The sequence below is a fragment of the Primulina tabacum genome, chromosome 13 (genome assembly GCF_025594145.1).
Source record: "Primulina tabacum isolate GXHZ01 chromosome 13, ASM2559414v2, whole genome shotgun sequence".
In the NCBI taxonomy this organism is placed as follows: Eukaryota; Viridiplantae; Streptophyta; class Magnoliopsida; order Lamiales; family Gesneriaceae; genus Primulina; species Primulina tabacum.
This window is the reverse complement of record NC_134562.1, coordinates 14,237,368-14,255,642: the sequence shown is the minus strand read 5'-3', so window position 1 is coordinate 14,255,642 and position 18,275 is coordinate 14,237,368.

The following is an 18,275-nucleotide window of genomic DNA, read 5'->3' as shown; positions in this document are numbered from 1 at the left end:
AAGACTTGTAAATATTGGTGGCTTATGTAAAAGTTGCATTTGCATCCCATGCATTTCCCTAGGATTGGACATAGGACCGTGCAAAGCTCACACGGGCCATTAGTTTTTGGACGATTGATCATCCTTTTTTAGTTTACTATTTATAATATATACATTATATGTTGTAAATAATGAGTATGTGCATTATTATTATGATAATAACAAAGTTGCATGAATCCGGCAAACATACGATCAAACATGGCGAGGTTTTAAATAAAATTAATGATGAGACATTTCAAAATTAAAAACCCTCATTTTGAGTACGATTCAAAATTAATATGAAGCCCGAAAAGGAGAATTATAAAAGTGTTTATAATTTCCATGTCTTCTATCGACAATGGGTGCATGATGAACGCTATTCGTGTTCGGGGCTCGGCTCATATTATTGGGGGGGCCCTGGATATCGGAAAGCTGTGACATCCATTGAATGGTGATGTGAACTAAGTGGAACTCCCATTATTTCGGCTCATATTATTGAGGGAACTCATGGCGACCGTCCATTAAGGTTCAACATCGATGGGTAAGGCTTGACACGTAAAGATAAACGACGTCATATTATTGGGTCCTAATCAAACGTGAGACAAAAGTTTACGTAGAGGTTTGCATGGTGATGCAATTGGAAAATACCTCTTAGGAATTGTGATTGGCTGATATTATTCGGGATCATGATTTGCTAATTGGACCTTACGTACCTACTGAGGAAAGGAGTTTTCCGTTTTCACTAGAGGGTAGTGAAAAATGTCAAAACAGTGGGAGCGAAAATTTATGAAGTAAAAGTCCATACTTTATATCTTACTAAATATTTTTAAATAGTCATTAACATTTATCTGTTTTACTTTTCAGTACAAATTTGACAATGTCTTCGATTCGCAACCCATTATCTGCAATACTCGACAGACACATATTAACCGGACCTAATTACCTCAATTGGCTAAGAAATCTGAAAATCATCTTGAATTCGGAAAGGATAGCGTATACACTTACTGAGTCGCTCCCTGTTGAGGCTCCGACTAGCTGCACTCCTGAGGAATTTCAGACTTACATGGATTAGTGTGACCATGAATTGTGAGCCAAGTGTTATATGCAGGCTTCTATGAATGATGAGCAGCAGAGGCGTTTTGAGGATGCAAAAAGTGCAGCTTACATTCATTTGCATCTCAAGGAGCTCTTTGGTGAGCAAAAACGGCCTCTTAGGCATGCTACCGTCAAGGAGCTAATCACTTTACGCATGCGAGATGGGGAATCGGTCCACGAGCATGTCCTAAAGATGATTGGGCTCGTGGATAAGCTCATTGGCATTGATCTTACGTTGCCTTCGGAGTTGACCACCAACGTGTTGCTCTTGTCACTGCCTAGCTCATTTGATCCTTTTGTGTTGAATTTCAACATGAACAAGCTGGAGCCTACCCTTGAGGAGTTTGTGAATATGCTTGTTACGTTTGAAGCCACCATCAAGAAAGAGAAGTCGGTTCTTTATGTGGGCTCTTCATCTGGTACGAAGACTGGTCCACCTGGGAAGGGAAAGAAGCGTTCTTTCCAACGTCCCAAGAAGAACGTGCCCTTGAAGAGGCAAGCTCCGAGTCCCGCTGTGGCAGCTACACCAGTTAAAGCTGACAAGACTATTGACATATGTCATCACTGCAAGAGGCCTGGACATTAGAGGCGTAACTGCAGAGAATATCTTGCCGAAAAGAGTTCTTGAAACGGTAAGTAAACATTTCAATTAACTCTACTTCTCGGGTATTGGATACCGGCTGTTGCTCACATCTCTGTATTGATTTACAGGTGATGGGAAGAAGTAGGAGGCTTAGGGAAGGTGAGACCTTCTTGAGGATGGGCAATGGAGCAAGAGTTGCTGCCAAGGCCGTAGGAGATGTTTACTTGCTTTTGAACAATGATTTTAAGTTGATTTTAACAGATGTTTTGTTTGTACCTGATTTGGTGAAAAACATTGTTTCCATTTCTATGCTTGATAAATATGAATATTCTTGTTTATTTAGCAAAGGTGTTTGCAACATTTACAAGAATGAATGTTTGATTGGTACTGGAGAACTTGAAAACGATCTCTATAACTTAAAATTGAAAGATATTCCACTAAACAATGTCCAAACAATAACAACAACAAACAAGTGAAAGCAAGATACTCTTAATACGGCGCAATTATGGCATGCTCGATTAGGACATATTTCCCTATGAAGGATGAACAAGCTAGTGGGAGTTAGCATGTTTGATATGTGATATTAATTCTCTCCCAACTTGTGAATCCTGTCTTAAAGGAAAGATGACCAAAATTCCTTTTAAGAGCTATGTGGAGCGAGCCAAAGGGTTATTGGATTTGATCCATACCTAAGAGTGTGGTCCTCTTAGTATCACCACTAAGCATGGACATGCCTACTTAATCACCTTTACCGATGACTTTTCGAGGTATGGGTATGTGTATTTGATGAAATACAAGCCTGAAGCCTTTGAAAGGTTCAAAGAATTCAGAAGTGAAGTAGAGAAACCGTTGGGACGAAGCATTAAGTCACTTCGATCGGATTGAGGTGGTGAGTAATTGAGTGCCGAGTTTGAAGAGTATCTTAGGGAGAATGGGATTCTCTCACAGTGGACTTCGCCTGCTACACCGCAATTGAATGGTGTTTTGGAGTGTCGTAACCGGAATTTGATGGACATGGTTCGGCCTATGATGGGGTTCACGGAGTTGCCGCCATCCTTTTTGGGATATGTGCCTGAGACAGCGGCACTGTTGTTGAACAATGTCCATTCAAAGATAGTTGATACGACACCATAGGAGATATGGATGGGTATACCTCCCAAATATTCTTATCTTAGAATATGGGGATGCCTTGCTTATGTGAACCAGATAGTGGGAGATAAATTGGTTAGTCGATCCATTTTATGTTTCTTTGTGGGATACCCAAAGAATTCAGTTGGATATTATTTCTATCATCCCCAAAAAACAAAGGTGTTTGTTTCTAGGAATGCAACCTTTTTGGAAAAAGAATTTCAATTGGATAGAAAAGGGGAGGTGATAGAACTCGAATAGGTTTGAGAGACACCCACAATTGTAGAACCCACACCCGAAGAGCCAAGATAGGAGATACAAGCTTCTAGAAGATCCGAGAGAGTCTCGAGACCACCTATGAGATATGGTTTGCCTCTTGAAGAGGGCCATGATGAGCCTAATCATGGATGTGATCCAAGGACCTTCAAGGAAGCGTTATCTGATGACGATTCATCCAAATGGCTTGAAGCTATGGAATCAGAGATGAATTCCATGCATTAAAACCAAGTAAGGAACCTTGTGGATCCACCTGAGGGACTGTTCCCATAGGGTGTAAATGGATTTACAAGAGGAAACATGGGGTGAATGGGAGATATTGACCTTCAAGGCGCAATTGGTGGCAAAATGATATACTCAAAGACAAGGAGTTGACTTTGAGGAAAACTTTTCTCCAGTTGCAATATTCAAGTCTATAGGGATATTATTAGCCATAGCTGCATGGTATGACTATGAGATATGACAGATGGATGTCAAGACAACCTTTCTTAATAGGGATATTAAGGAAGAAATTTACATGTTTCAACCTGAAGGGTTTACATCTTTCGGAAGTGAGCGTATGGTATGCAAACTTCAGAGATCTATTTATGGTCTAAAGTTTGTACCTAGGAGTTGGAACCTCATATTCGATAGTACAATCAAAGAGTTTCGTTTTACTAAGAATCCTGAGGAACCCTGTATGTATAAGAAGGTCAGTGGGAGTGCTGTGACATTCCTTGTGCTTTATGTTGATGACATTCTACTCATTGGGAATGAAGTAGGGCTGTTGCAATCAACTAAAATATGGTTAGCGAGTAAGTTCTCGATGCAGGACTTGGGTGAAGTATCTTTTGTATTGGGAATACAGATCTGTAGAGATAGATCAAGTAGATTGCTTGGTCTCACCCAGTCCACATACATTGATACCATCGTGAAGCGGTTCTCGATGGATGAGTCCAAGAGAGTGTTGGATCTGGGTTTTCTACACGCCCAAACGCAGTGGAAGTTTTAAAATTTTTATTTTATTTTGACAATCAAAATATGTTTGGACGCTCGTATGATTTTATCGTAAACATTCATAGGATGTTTAGAAATATACCTTAGTAAGCCATGGACTTTGGAAGATCCAATTTTTCCTTTTTAAAATTACCGAAAAGTTTTTCCAATTCATGCTCTTTTTAATTCCCTGTTACGTAAAATAAGATTCTTAATCTTATTATTATATTTCTAACCCTTAATTTACTTAATTAATCTCATTAATTAAGTTAATTGAAGATTCTAAAATGCATGCAATATATTTGCCAATCTTGAATCCCTTTTATGAGTATTCTTTGCACCGAAATGTATTACATGCATTATAATAACAAATCATTATCATATTTTCTAATCTTTTCTTTACTTAATTAATCTAATTAATTAAGTCAACAAAAGATTCTAAAATATATGTCAACTATAGCCAATTTCGTTTTCTTTTACTGCATATATTTATGAGAATATCATGCATTGATTTTCTTTGTGTGCAAAGATTTTAAAATCATGGTATCGTGAATATTTCATATTGCATGAATCAATACCATATTTTATAAAAACTTAATGAGTTATATTTTAACTCAATTAAAATATAATTTAATTATTAAAGCTCATTTGAACTTTAAAAATTAAATTAGCATGATGAGCTTATACTCTTAAAAACCCATGATCCATGCTCTCATTACATTAATATCATCATAATCCCGACCGACGATCCATCATCATCGATGTGACAATTTCAACTTATTTGTTATTATGATGCACACTTTAATTTCGAGATCACCAATGTCTAAATAAGGCATGTGTATTCTTTTGACTGTCTTAACAGTCATACTCTCAAGATTTCTATAAGCTTTTATAAACTTTATTTATAAGCTTATCGATTGATCATATCAAACTTATTTCTTATAAATTCAACTAATTGAATTTATTATCTCAACGGGAACAAGTAAACCAGTGTTTGTGTGACCCTCAATGGTTCAGGGATACAGCTAGCCGTGGGTTCACAACTCTTTGTGATTCGGGACATTTCTTTTATTCGGGCTTACCCTAGTTAGCCCCATTCTTATCAACACCTTGATCAAGAATGTAAGAACTCATTTCTGATTGCACCCATCGGATCATGGTAAAAGCGTCTAGTAGCATCGCCCCATGATCCCCTAGGTATCACTGATACTGCCTGCAAGAACTAGTCGATTATGATTAACGTCAGTACGGTCCCTTCGTCTCATATATCCCGATCGAATCTGCAACCATTGGTTCATCGAGGGTTGCATAATAATTCGATAACTATATGATAACTATAATAATGGCATCCATCGCGTGTAATATTGGAGAACTCCATCTCCAACGTACATCTCGTACTCTGGCCAGAGATTCTATGCACTATTATTTCATCAGATCACATAGGATATCCACACCCGCAGGTGAGCGGTGAATTCCCGACTACAATGCACTGGCTCCTATATGTGTCGCAACTGTACCCAACCTCGCCACCTGATGACTCTCCTGGAGCCGGTAAACGAGTCAAAGCACATCCCTAGCATATAGAGCCTCAGTGTTGTCCCGGGTCGTAAGGACTAATGGTGTACAATCATAACCACGGACTTATCCTCTCGATAAATGATAACCACTTGGAAAGTCCGAGGGAGGGTTGTTAGGTATAATCATCACATGACTACCCATCTGCATGTTTGGACATCTCCATGCCCTTACCAAGAAACGCAGTACACAACATCACAGATGCTAGTCTCGAGCTCAAGCGACCTTTATCCCTGTTTTAGGCGGCTGAATCGACTAGGAACGAATTTAGAATATGCAGTGTTTACAAATGAGTTTCAACATCGAATTACGATTCATTTGTATTAAAGCATAATCAAGGACTTTATATATGCCGTTTGCGTGGGTATACATATAAAGTATAACATGACCATAAAAAGTTAAATTATATTAAAATAAGGATTGTTTATTACACTTGAGTCAATAAATTCTCTAGCCAACCGTTGGCTTGCAGGGCACTACTCTAACAATCTCCCACTTGCCCTACAGCCAACTACCCTTAATCCCATTGCTTCGCGATGCTTTTCAAACAATGGTCCTTGCAAGGGCTATGTAAGTGGATCAACAACATTATCTGCAGAGGGGACTCTTTCGACTGATATGTCTCCTCTTCCTACAATCTCCCGTATGATGTGGAACTTCCTCAGTACATGTTTGGATCGCTGATGAGACCTTGGTTCCTTTTTCTTTTTATGGTGATCTCATAAGTCATAACCATATTGATTAGCTCTTCAAGGCTATCAAATATCTTATTAAACTTGAAGTTCACCATGACCCCGTCAAATGAGGAATAGAAAGACAACAAATTGATGTTATCAATTAATTCGTTAGGAATCACATATTCCAGGCCCACCACATTCTCAATAAGCACTGTCATATGTACACCATGCTCATGAGCTAGAGCCCCATCTTGCATATGTGTAGTCATGAGCTCCTTGAAAATGGTGTGCATAGTTTCATGCACCATGCAACTCTTGCACGTGCATTCGAATGTCAGCAGCATTAAAAATTTCTTCAAACTGTCCCTACAGTTCATTTGACATAAAAGCGAGCATGTTACACTTTAGTTTGCATACTATGGTCCTACCATCTTTCATGCTTTGTCAGTTCAACAGGACTGACATTAGTGTGTATGCCATTTTCTCTGAATTCAGAACAATTTTCCCAACCAGTCTTGAAATTAGATTCGATTAGCTTGTTAATAATAAAAATTTATTACGTGACGAAATCGAAAATATACTGATACGAAAACAGAATAATAGTTGCTGATTATTTTAAAATAATTTTAAGATATAAAATATGGATTTCTTTATAAATTACCCTCCTACTATTTTGACATTTCCACCACCCTCTGATGAAAAAGAGAAATCGTATTTCCTTAGTAGGCAGGTAGAGTCCAATTAGCCAATTATAATCCCGAATAATATCAGCCAATTATAATTTCTAAAAGGTAGAATCCAATTACATCCCTATGCAACCTCCGCGTGTTTTGCCTCACGTTATAATAAGGACCCAATAATATGACGTCGTTTATTTTCGCGTGTCAAACTGACCCATCAATATTGAATTGTAGTAGACGGTCGCCATGAGTTCCCCCAATAATATGAGCCGAAGTCATGGGAGTTCCACTCAATTCACATCATATGTCCGGTGGAAGTCACAGCTTTCCGGCGTACAGGCCTCCCCAATAATATGAGCCAGACACTGTCCGCGGGTAGCGATCAACATGCAATCACGGTTGATGGAAGGAAAGAAAAAATTAAACTCTTTTAATTTTTACTTTTTCGGTTTTATATAAATTTTGAATCATATTCAAAATGAGGGATTTTAATTTTAAAATTGTCTCATCATTTTAATTTAAAAATCGCGTGCCACGAGTTTGTATGTTTGCCGGAATCATGCAACTATATTATCTTATAATATACATACATGCATACTACTATATATCGCATATATCATAATATGACATTTAACAATAAATAAGGATAATCGATTGCCAACACTATTATATCCATGTGAGCCATACATGGATCCAGGTCCAAAACCTAGGTGAATGCAGGGATGCAAATGCAACTATTACAAGAGCTTCCAATATTTTACATGTCTTCAACTCGTTCATCGGGCCCACCATCTTCCAGTCTTGATCTCCCACTATTTCTAATAATTACATTTAAATTGCCATGGCACATAAGGGATACATCTCATTGGGTGGGAACGGGCCATAAACCAGGCCCATTTTAATAATATCAAATATTAACAAAACGAATAAAATAGTAAAATATCCTAACATACACCTAACACATTGGTTAAGGCTCTCGATCATCCTTCATGCATTTAGTATCAAATATTAACATCAATTTATTAAACAAATTTAATTAACTGATCAATCATATATCCAATAATTTATCACTAACCACCACAATTATTAAAGAATTTAATAAATTAAATAAACTCCTTTATTTAATTTTCAATTAAATCAATAATAATTGATTTCTCGTAAAACTCATTTTTACCATAAATAATTAAAATCATATTTTAATTATTTATTTCACATGAAAATTACAATTTTTCAAAAATTAATTTTCAAAATAAAAATTGAACCAATTTTCAAAAAATATCAATTTTACCATAAAATAAGAAAAATTGTTGTTTTTATAATGGGCCTTTCGTCGGACGAAAAATGGCTCACAAGGTAAGTGAAAGAAATGTTCTGCCCTTTACAAGGAAAAACAATCCCAATAAGAGGCAAACTCTGAAAGACACTTAAAAGACTTACAAAACCCGATAAGTCAGAACATATTTATTTCACTGCAAGAAGTCTGGACATAAGAAATTATTTGTGCCAGAAATGTTCTGGAAATGATAAGTGAATGTTCAAGTAAACTTGATTTCAACAACAAACAAAAGAAAGTTAGATGATCCAAATCCCACACAAATATGGCACGTTAGACTAGGTCATATTTCTCAAAGAAGGAGGCACAAGCTAGTGGGAGAAGTCATGTTTGACTTGTCAGACAAAAATTCTCTACCTGCTTGTAAGTCCTGTCTAAAAAGAAAAATGACCAAGACTCCATTCGATGGAAACGTGGAACGTGCGCATGGTCTACTGGATTTGATCCACACAGACGTTTGTGGCCCGCTAAGTGTTAGCACAAAATATGGGCATTCCTACTTCATTACCTTTACTAATGACCATTCGAGGTATGGGTATGTTTATTTGATGAAACACAAATCTGAAGCATTTGAAAAGTTCAAAGAGTTCAGATCTGAAGTAGAAAATCAGCTGGAAAGAAGTATTAAGGCACTTCGATCTGATCGAGGTGGAGAATACTGAAGTGCTGAATTTTTGGGTTATCTAAAAGAGAATGAGATTCTCTCACAGTGGACTCCACCAGTTTTCTGAAAAATTTTTTTGTGTGGTTAGAAATAAATTATTCAATATCAAACCATACGATTTAGAAAAAAAACATTGGCTCTGATACTACTGTTGGATCTGGGTTTTCTACATGCCCAAACGCAGCGGAAGTTTTAAAATTTTTATTTTATTTTGACAATCAAAATATGTTTGGACGCTCGTATGATTTTATCGTAAACATTCATAGGATGTTTAGAAATATACCTTAGTGAATAATTTTCACTTGGCTCCAACTACTCCGGTATAAACGGACGTAGCTCTTGTTATAAGTCCCAACGAACGTTCTTCGATCTGCGAATCAGGTCCACGACTGGAATACTTTTTCCTCTTCTAAATTGCACTAGAAATATAGAAGATATTTTTCGTAGAGATCAAGAAAAAAAAATAGTTCAAGAACCATTTTGAGAGCAAAACTTTTATTGCAACCAGAAAGAAAAATCGAGAGAGCAGTAAGCCATGGACTTTGGAAGATCCAGTTTTTCCTTTTTAAAATTACCGAAAAGTTTTTCCAATTCATGCCCTTTTTAATTCCCTGTTACGTAAAATAAGATTCTTAATCTTATTATTATATTTCTAACCCTTAATTTACTTAATTAATCTCATTAATTAAGTTAATTGAAGATTCTAAAATGCATGCAATATATTTGCCAATCTCGAATCCTTTTTATGTGTATTCTTTGCACCGAAATGTATTACATGCATTATAATAACAAATCATTATCATATTTTCTAATATTTTCTTTACTTAATTAATCTAATTAATTAAGTCAACAAAATATTCTAAAATGCATGTCAACTGTAGCCAATTTCGATTTCTTTTAATGCATATATTTATAAGAATATCATGCATTGATTTTCTTTGTGTGCAAAGATTTTAAAATCATGGTATCATGAATATTTGATATTGTATAAATCAATACCATATTTTATAAAAACTTAATGAACTATATTTTAACTCAATTAAAATATAATTTAATTATTAAAGCTCATTTGAACTTTAAAAATTAAATTAGCATGATGAGCTTATACTCTTACAAGCCCATGATCCATGCTCTCATTACATTAATATCATCATAATCCCGACCGACGATCCATCATCATCGATGTGACAATTTCAACTTATTTGTTATTATGATGCACACTTTAATTTCGAGATCACCAATGTCTAAATAAGGCATGTGTAGTCTTTTGACTGTCTTAACAATAATGCTCTCAAAATTTCTATAAGCTTTTATAAACTTTATTTATAAGCTTATCGATTGATCATATCAAACTTATTTCTTATAAATTCAACTCATTGAATTTATTATCTCAACGAGAACAAGTAAACCAGTGCTTGTGTGACCCTCAATGGTTCAGGGATACAGCTAGCCATGGGTTCACAACTCTTTGTGATTCGGGACATTTCCTTTATTCGGGCTTACCCTAGTTAGCCCCATTCTTATCAACACCTTGATCAAGAATGTCAGAACTCATTTCTGATTGCATCCATCGGATCATGGTAAAAGCGTCTAGTAGCATCGCCCCTTGATCCCCTAGGTATCACTGATACTGCCTGCAAGAACCAGTCGATTATGATTAACGCCAGTACGGTCCCTTCGTCTCATATATCCCGATCGAATCTGCAACCATTGGTTCATCGAGGGTTGCATAATAATTCGATAATTATGTGATAACTATAATAATGGCATCGCGTGTACTATTGGAGAACTCCTTCTCCAACGTACATCTCGTACTCTGGCCAGAGATTCCATGCACTATTATTTCATCAGATCACATAGGATATCCACACCTGCAAATGAGCGGTGAATCCCCGACTACAATGCACTGGCTCCTATATGTGTCGCAACTGTACCCAACATCGCCACCTGATGACTCTCCTGGAGCCGGTAAACGAGTCAAAGCACATCCCTAGCATATAGAGCCTCATTGTTGTCTCGGGTCGTAAGGACTAATGGTGTACAATCATAACCACGGACTTATCCTCTTGATAAATGATAACCACTTGGAAAGTCCGAGGGAGGGTTGTTCGGTATAATCACCACATGACTACCCATCTGCATGTTTGGACATTTCCATGCTCTTACCAAGAAACGCAGCACAAAACATCACAGATGCTAGTCTCGAGCTCAAGCGACCTTTATCCCTGTTTTAGGCGGTTTAATCGACTAGGAACGAATTTAGAATATGCAGTGTTTACAAATGAGTTTCAACATCGAATTACGATTCATTTGTATTAAAGCATAATAAAGGACTTTATCTATGCTGTTTGCATGGGTATACAGATAAAGTATAACAAGACCATAAAAAGTTAAATTATATTAAAATAATGATTGTTTATTACACTTGAGTCAATAAATTTCTTAGCCAACCGTTGGCTTGCAGGGCATCTACTCTAACAGAGAGGACATCTACCAATGTGTCTTGGCGTGTCCCTATCCAAGTATATGTCTCCCAAGACTGATTCAGAGATAGCGGCGATGACAAGAATTCCTCATGCATATGCGATTGGTAGCATCATGTATGGGATGATATCTACACGTCCTGACGTGGCTTTTGCACTAAGTGTAGTAAGTAGATATCAATCGAACCTTGGTCTTCCACATTGGAAAGCCGTGAAAGACATCCTCATGTATTTGAGAAAGACCAATAAGTCGTTCTTAATCTGTGGGGGTGGAGAACTTAAATTGGAAGGCTATACCGACTCTAGCTTCCAAAGCGATATCGATGACTCGAAGTCAACCTCTGGTTTTGTATTCATGCTCAATGGTGCTGCTGTCTCTTGGAAGAAATCCAAGCAAGACAGTTCTGCGGATTCCACCACTGAGGCAGAATACATTGCTGCATCAGATTCAGCAAAGGAGGCTGTTTGGATAAGGAATTTCGTCCAAGAGTTGGGCGTGATTCCTAATGTAGTTGCTCCTGTCCCGGTGTTTTGTGACAACACGGGAGCTATAGCACAAGCAAAGGAGCCAAGGTCTCATCAGAAATCCAAACACGTATTGAGAAAGTACCACATCCTCCGAGAGATTGTGGAAAGAGGAGAAGTGTCGATTGACAATGTCGGCTCCTGAGATAATGTTGCTGATCCGCTAACTAAGCCTTTACCTGAACCATTATTCGAGAAGCATCGCGAATCGATGGGTTTGAAGCATATGGGTAGTTGGGTCTAGTGCAAGTGGGAGATTGTTAGAGTAGGTGCCCGTCGAGCCAAGTGTTGGCCGAGTGTTCACAATGAAACTCTATGTATAAACAATTTTTATTTTAATAATATTTAAAATTATTGTTTTGACACATCTTTATTTGTATATCCATGCTAGTTGCATAGATATAGTCCTTGAATATACAAAAAGTAGAAAGAATATGAGATGCTCATTAGTCCTTATGATCCGGGACAACATTGAGACTCAATATGCTATCATTGCACTTTTACTTGTTTACCGACTCATATGGGGTCATCAGGTGGCAAGGTTGGGTGTTTTGTCGAAACATATAGGAGTCGATGCAATGTAGTCGGGGATTCACCGCTTACCTTCGGGTTTGGATATCCTGTGTGTAAAGGCCTAAAAATCCGTACTTGAAAATTTGCGAAAAAATTAAAATTTTTCTTTTTAAAATAATTAAAATACCATGTTCATAAAATAAACTGATAAATAAAGTTTTATGTTCGAAATGGCAGCGGAAGTAAATGTTTGTTTGTAAAAATAATAATTTAAAATAATCCAGCAACTTGAAAAATGTTTGATCATAAACTAGTAAATGCTGAAAAAAATGTGGTCCTCGGGTCCCACTACTGCCGACTCGAGCTGGTTCACTGGTCCCCACCCTCGATCCCGACATCTACAGTACCTACAACAATCAAGTTTAGTGAGTCTAAAGACTCAACATGCATATATCGTAAACAGCAAGTAAATACATAAATAATAAACTTGCATGCAAGTGAAAATATCATGTCATGAGGCATAACGTAAAAATGTCGTGTCGTGATTAATTATAATACGTGCATAACTGAACTGAAAATCATAGTGAAAATGTTTGCTCCTTGGAGCCCTGTACTGAAATAGCCTGTAATAATTTTCTGGTGAGATTATGGTCTACGCATGTGGTCCCTGAACTGAACTGACCAGTAACTGGCGACCGGGCCTGTAACTGGCGACAAGACTTAGTAATGTACGTCTGATCAGACCACTGCCACAGTACTGGGTGAAACAACTGAACTGACCGGTAACTGGCGACCGGGCCTGTAACTGGCGACAGGACTTAGTAATGCTCTCATAACCGGTAACTGACGACCGGATCGGTAACTGGGGACCGGATTTAATCATGATAGTAAAGTGACCATAAGCCATATCGCATAAATCTCAAAATTTGTATTTTTGCACGTAATATAATTAAATAACTGAATTAAATATCCTGTAACAATTTTACTGAATGGATTGGATTGCTCCCAGGCTCGCTGCGACCTAAATATGCCATGAAAAATATGCAATAGTTTTATGGGACCAAACTATGCAATAACCTTAAAATGTGACAATTACGCCTACCGACTTCGTATTTAATCACGACTCCAAACCAACCCGAACCAACACTGAATCATCATGTATTCATGATTAAAAATACGCCTAAAATGATAAAATAATGCTCCTAAAATGGTGAGGGCCGAAATCTAGGTGAATGGAGGCCAAAACATGAAACGCTCTTTCGAGAGTCAATTTGGCACATCGCACCGTAAATTCTCGTACGACCTCAAAAATGATCCGAATGACAAACGGTCAAAAACATGACCTTCCTAACTTGATGAGGCACTGTCCAGTCCAAGGCGCTGAGCTAAAAGCCAACCGAGAACTCGAACAAGCCACTGAACCTTCACAGCAAGCTGCTGTCCAGAATTACAGCAACTGTGCTTAGGTTTCTTGCGTCGTTTTCGAGACTACAGGCCATTGGAGCTTGAACCATTGACCAGAGACTTTTACCAACATCCCAAGGAATGATTTGAACCGTGGCTAAGGACCCTAGGCCAGCCACCATTCGAAATATTCCAATAACATTAGAAAAGTTCAACCAAGAACACTAATACATGCGTGTGCGGTGTCTTGCTTTGATTTTTGTCTCGTGTCGTTCCAGTGGCCATTTGATTGACCTTGGCACAATCTAGACATCTAGGGGCATGGCATGAACCATGGCTAAGGGCCATAGGCCAACCAAGATCCACACCATCCACAAGAATTCAAACCATACATGCTGTAAAATGAAGAGGGGCGAAAGGGTGCAGGGCTGTTCTAGGAGTTTTATTTAAAAACCGATTAAGCATGGACCAAGCCACCAAAAGGGCGACTTAGTCACGTCTTAAACATGCTAGGGAAGTGATCTAACCAAGGCTATAGGCTCCTAGGGCAGCCAAGATCAGAAGCTTCCCTTTTTGACAGCAAGACACAAGAAATCAAGTGCACATGAGCTGTGCTTGGGGAGTTGCTGTCAATTTTCGTTTCCAGCGGGTGAGGGGCTTGAATGAATGGACCATTATGATCCTAACATGTCCTAGTGCATGTCTAGATGCAGCATTGGGAGCCTTGAGTCGAACCAATACCTGTAACCATCAACACAAAAGAAATCGTGAAGCTTGAAATGAAAACCGAAATTCTGCACTTTTATTTTTCTGAAAATTCTTGATGGATTTCGGTTTATGGCCATAGAAATCATGATCATGCAATGAAAATAATTGATAATAGGACTTGATTGAAGAGTCAAGGAAGAACATATGCATGCCTTGTTTCGTTTTGAAAGAAAACGAACGAAACGACGACGACGCGGCGCGGAGGAGTGGAGCGCTCTTGCTAGCTTGTTCTTCACTCGATTATTCTCTCTTTTTTTCTACTGAATTCCCATCATTTTTAGCTTTGAAATTCTCTCAGATTTTGAGCAAGGGAGAGGGGGAAAGATGGTTAGGAGAGTGAGGGAAGTGGGTGCAAGATATATGGGATAAATCAAGACCAAGTCTCCACCTTTTAAAATTTGAATTTTTTGTTGCTATCAATTAATTTGTTGGTGCTTGAAGGGGGTGAGGTGGCCGATTATTCAAGGCTAGGAATAGGTTAGGATATGGCTTATTAATTAATTAATTAAGGTTGATCACTAATTAAAAAGGTTTGCATACTAACTAAACAAAGAATAGGTCAAAGATGATGAGTTGGCAAAGAAGTTGTCTAGACATAAGGGTGGCCGAAAATCTCAATAATAAATGGAGGGGAAATGTTTTCTAGCTAGTAAATTTATAACCCTTAAAAGCCTCACTAATCCCTTAAATAATTTAGTGAATTAATCCCTTAATTAAAGGAACTTATATGGACTTATTTCCTACTCACCTCAAGTAATTAAAATAAATCCTCAAACCTCCTTTTTAACTTAAATCAACTTACTTGTTAGCTAAAAATAAATCCTGGAAATGTTTTCTGAATCTTAAATTCTATCTCAAAACTCCAACTCCTGTCCGGCCTCACTGAAATAACTGAAATGATAAAAATTAAACTACTGCATAAAATAATTAAATTTAAATACTCATGCAATAAAATTACTTTAATTTAAAATACTAGAATTATGCATGGCCTATACGTAGTCTAAGTTACGGGTTCTACAATCCTTCCCCCCTTCAAAGAAATTTCGTCCTCGAAATTCGCTTATTCTTTATAAACAAAAAGTTTAGACTCTTGATTCTAGAATCCTAATAATCCACGCTTCCGATGCGCTACTCTGATAAGATAAATATTAGGTTGTCCTTATGTCTCCTCAATCCTAAATAAATTTGTCTACCAAAATCCTCGTTTGTGAATCGCAACTTAAAACAACTTATGGTGACTTAGTTTATTCAACTATAGCACCGAATTTTGACTTATCCCGCAGTTTCTCATACTAGAGATGGATGTCCAAAATTATCGCACCTTACTTTTCTTATACTATATTCGTAATATTCATCGACTTAGTATATTAGCATTTATGCAGTTCGACTTAACAAACCTTTGTACCAAAATTTACTGATCGACTACTGTTCTCAGTAGAACGCTTAAAGGTTACACCTTATTTCAACCTCATAGTAGTATTAGCCTAAAATCCTTGAATCGAATCTTTATCTACGGCACTAAACTTACGTAACTTAATATTTACAAGTGCATCTCGGATGTGAAATCGTTGTAAATCTTAAACCTCGAATAACATTAATCCATAAAACTCAATTATACAACATCGACCTTCTACCTTAATAATAACACTTCTAGCATCAATTACCTGCTCAAACTATCCTCTTCCCAATTACAATCTAGTTGAGGCCTAGGACTTTGAACTTCCTCATTGGAACAAGTGTCGCATTCTTATGTATCCTTAATGCTTACTTAATTCTAGCATATAAACTTAATAAGTTAGCCCAGGGTAACATTAGACTAACTTTAATAAATCAATTTCACTTATAAACCATAGAACTCTAGAATCTCCATATCAAGCTTTTATATTCCTTACTTGATAAAAAATCTTAATATTTATCAATTGATAACTTATATTGAACACAACTAATTCCCTTTTGTTTTTATTTAACTCATAATTTCCGTATGAACAAATATCCCATAAATTTGAAATTCAAATTTACCTAATCCAAATAGCTTTGAATAAAATAATTCCAATACACATATCCGTTTAGTCCCAAGTTTGTTAATGACTTCAAAAATTTCTCAAGACAAGGTGTCTACCTCACCTCTTACGTGCGTCTACTAATTAAACTAACCATCATCGTACCCAACTTTCTTAAAAATTTTAAATTCTCACAAGGTATAATATTAACTGTTAAGATCATGACCACAACTTGTGACACATCTAACTTATGTTCCCAAAAATTTACTAACTCAATGTTTATCCTTATAACTTAACTAGCCGATCAAATTTACCTTAAATCATCATCACTTTAAATCCTTAATTTGCCACAACATGATTTCACTAACGCTTAAATTTTCACGCCTAAGATTGATTCATCATACAATGTCCTTGGTTACCATTCATGGTAACATTTTAATCCAAATATCTAAATATTCTATATTTCCTTCGAGCCTAAATAATCGAAAATTCCTATCATTTAAACCGTTCAATTCTCACTTACTACTAAATAAGTTCTCAAATTTCTTAAAATTGTAAAATTAATTCTTACTTTCCTCGAATATCATCCAATTTTTCCCTAGATCTCGAAATTGCACAATTACCCATTAGTCCTCAGTATTCCCAATTTCATTTTATAGATTTCCCGCATCATAGGTTCAATAGCCTTAAGTTTATTAAACACAAAATTAATTCCCATAACATGTCTTACATTCTTATAAATAATTAAAATTCCAATTCCTCAAAAGTTCGCATTTAATCCTTAAAATTTTGAAAATTGCAATCTGACCCTTACAGTTCTCTAAATTTACATTTTGGCCATACAACTCTTCGAAATTTGCATCATTGCCCTTATAAAATTTTCCATCTTTACCTCATTAAACTTTTAGATTCTCGAACTCGAAATTTAATCCCAAAATTTGGTAAATTCGAAAATAGTCCCTTAAAATTTTATTTTTGAACTTATGTCCTCAATTCATTGTTTATTACAATTAGGTCCTTAAAATTCTCAATTCCTGCAATTCAATCCTTAAATCCAACTATGTAGAGAATGCATCCTAAATAAATTCTCATAATTAATCTTACATTTTCATAGATACTTAAAATCCTCAAATTGTACATTTATAATCCTAAAGATTGTCGTAGTCTTCAAATCGCTATTGCTTATATGAAATCCTCAAAAATTTACTCGACTAACAACCAATAACCATTAACAATTTCTCAGACATTCTACAAGTATCAAAAGGATTCATAATTTTCAAGATTAACTTATAACCCATAAGGAGGACATCAACACTACTGACCTAAAAATTAATATAGTCAAATCATTTTCAACCTCTCCTAAAGCCCAATATTCGAATTCTTAGACATGTCTAATTCCAAACGTACCCAACATGCATAATTCCGTAATTTATTTTTTAATTTAAATAAACAATGAACAATTAAAAATCTGAACGTAAAATATTTCATGGAAACATGCTGTTTAAAATAATTCATGCTTTAAATTAAATGCGTAAATGTAAAACTTAAAGACCGAAGAAGTGACTTCAAGAGCTTCTC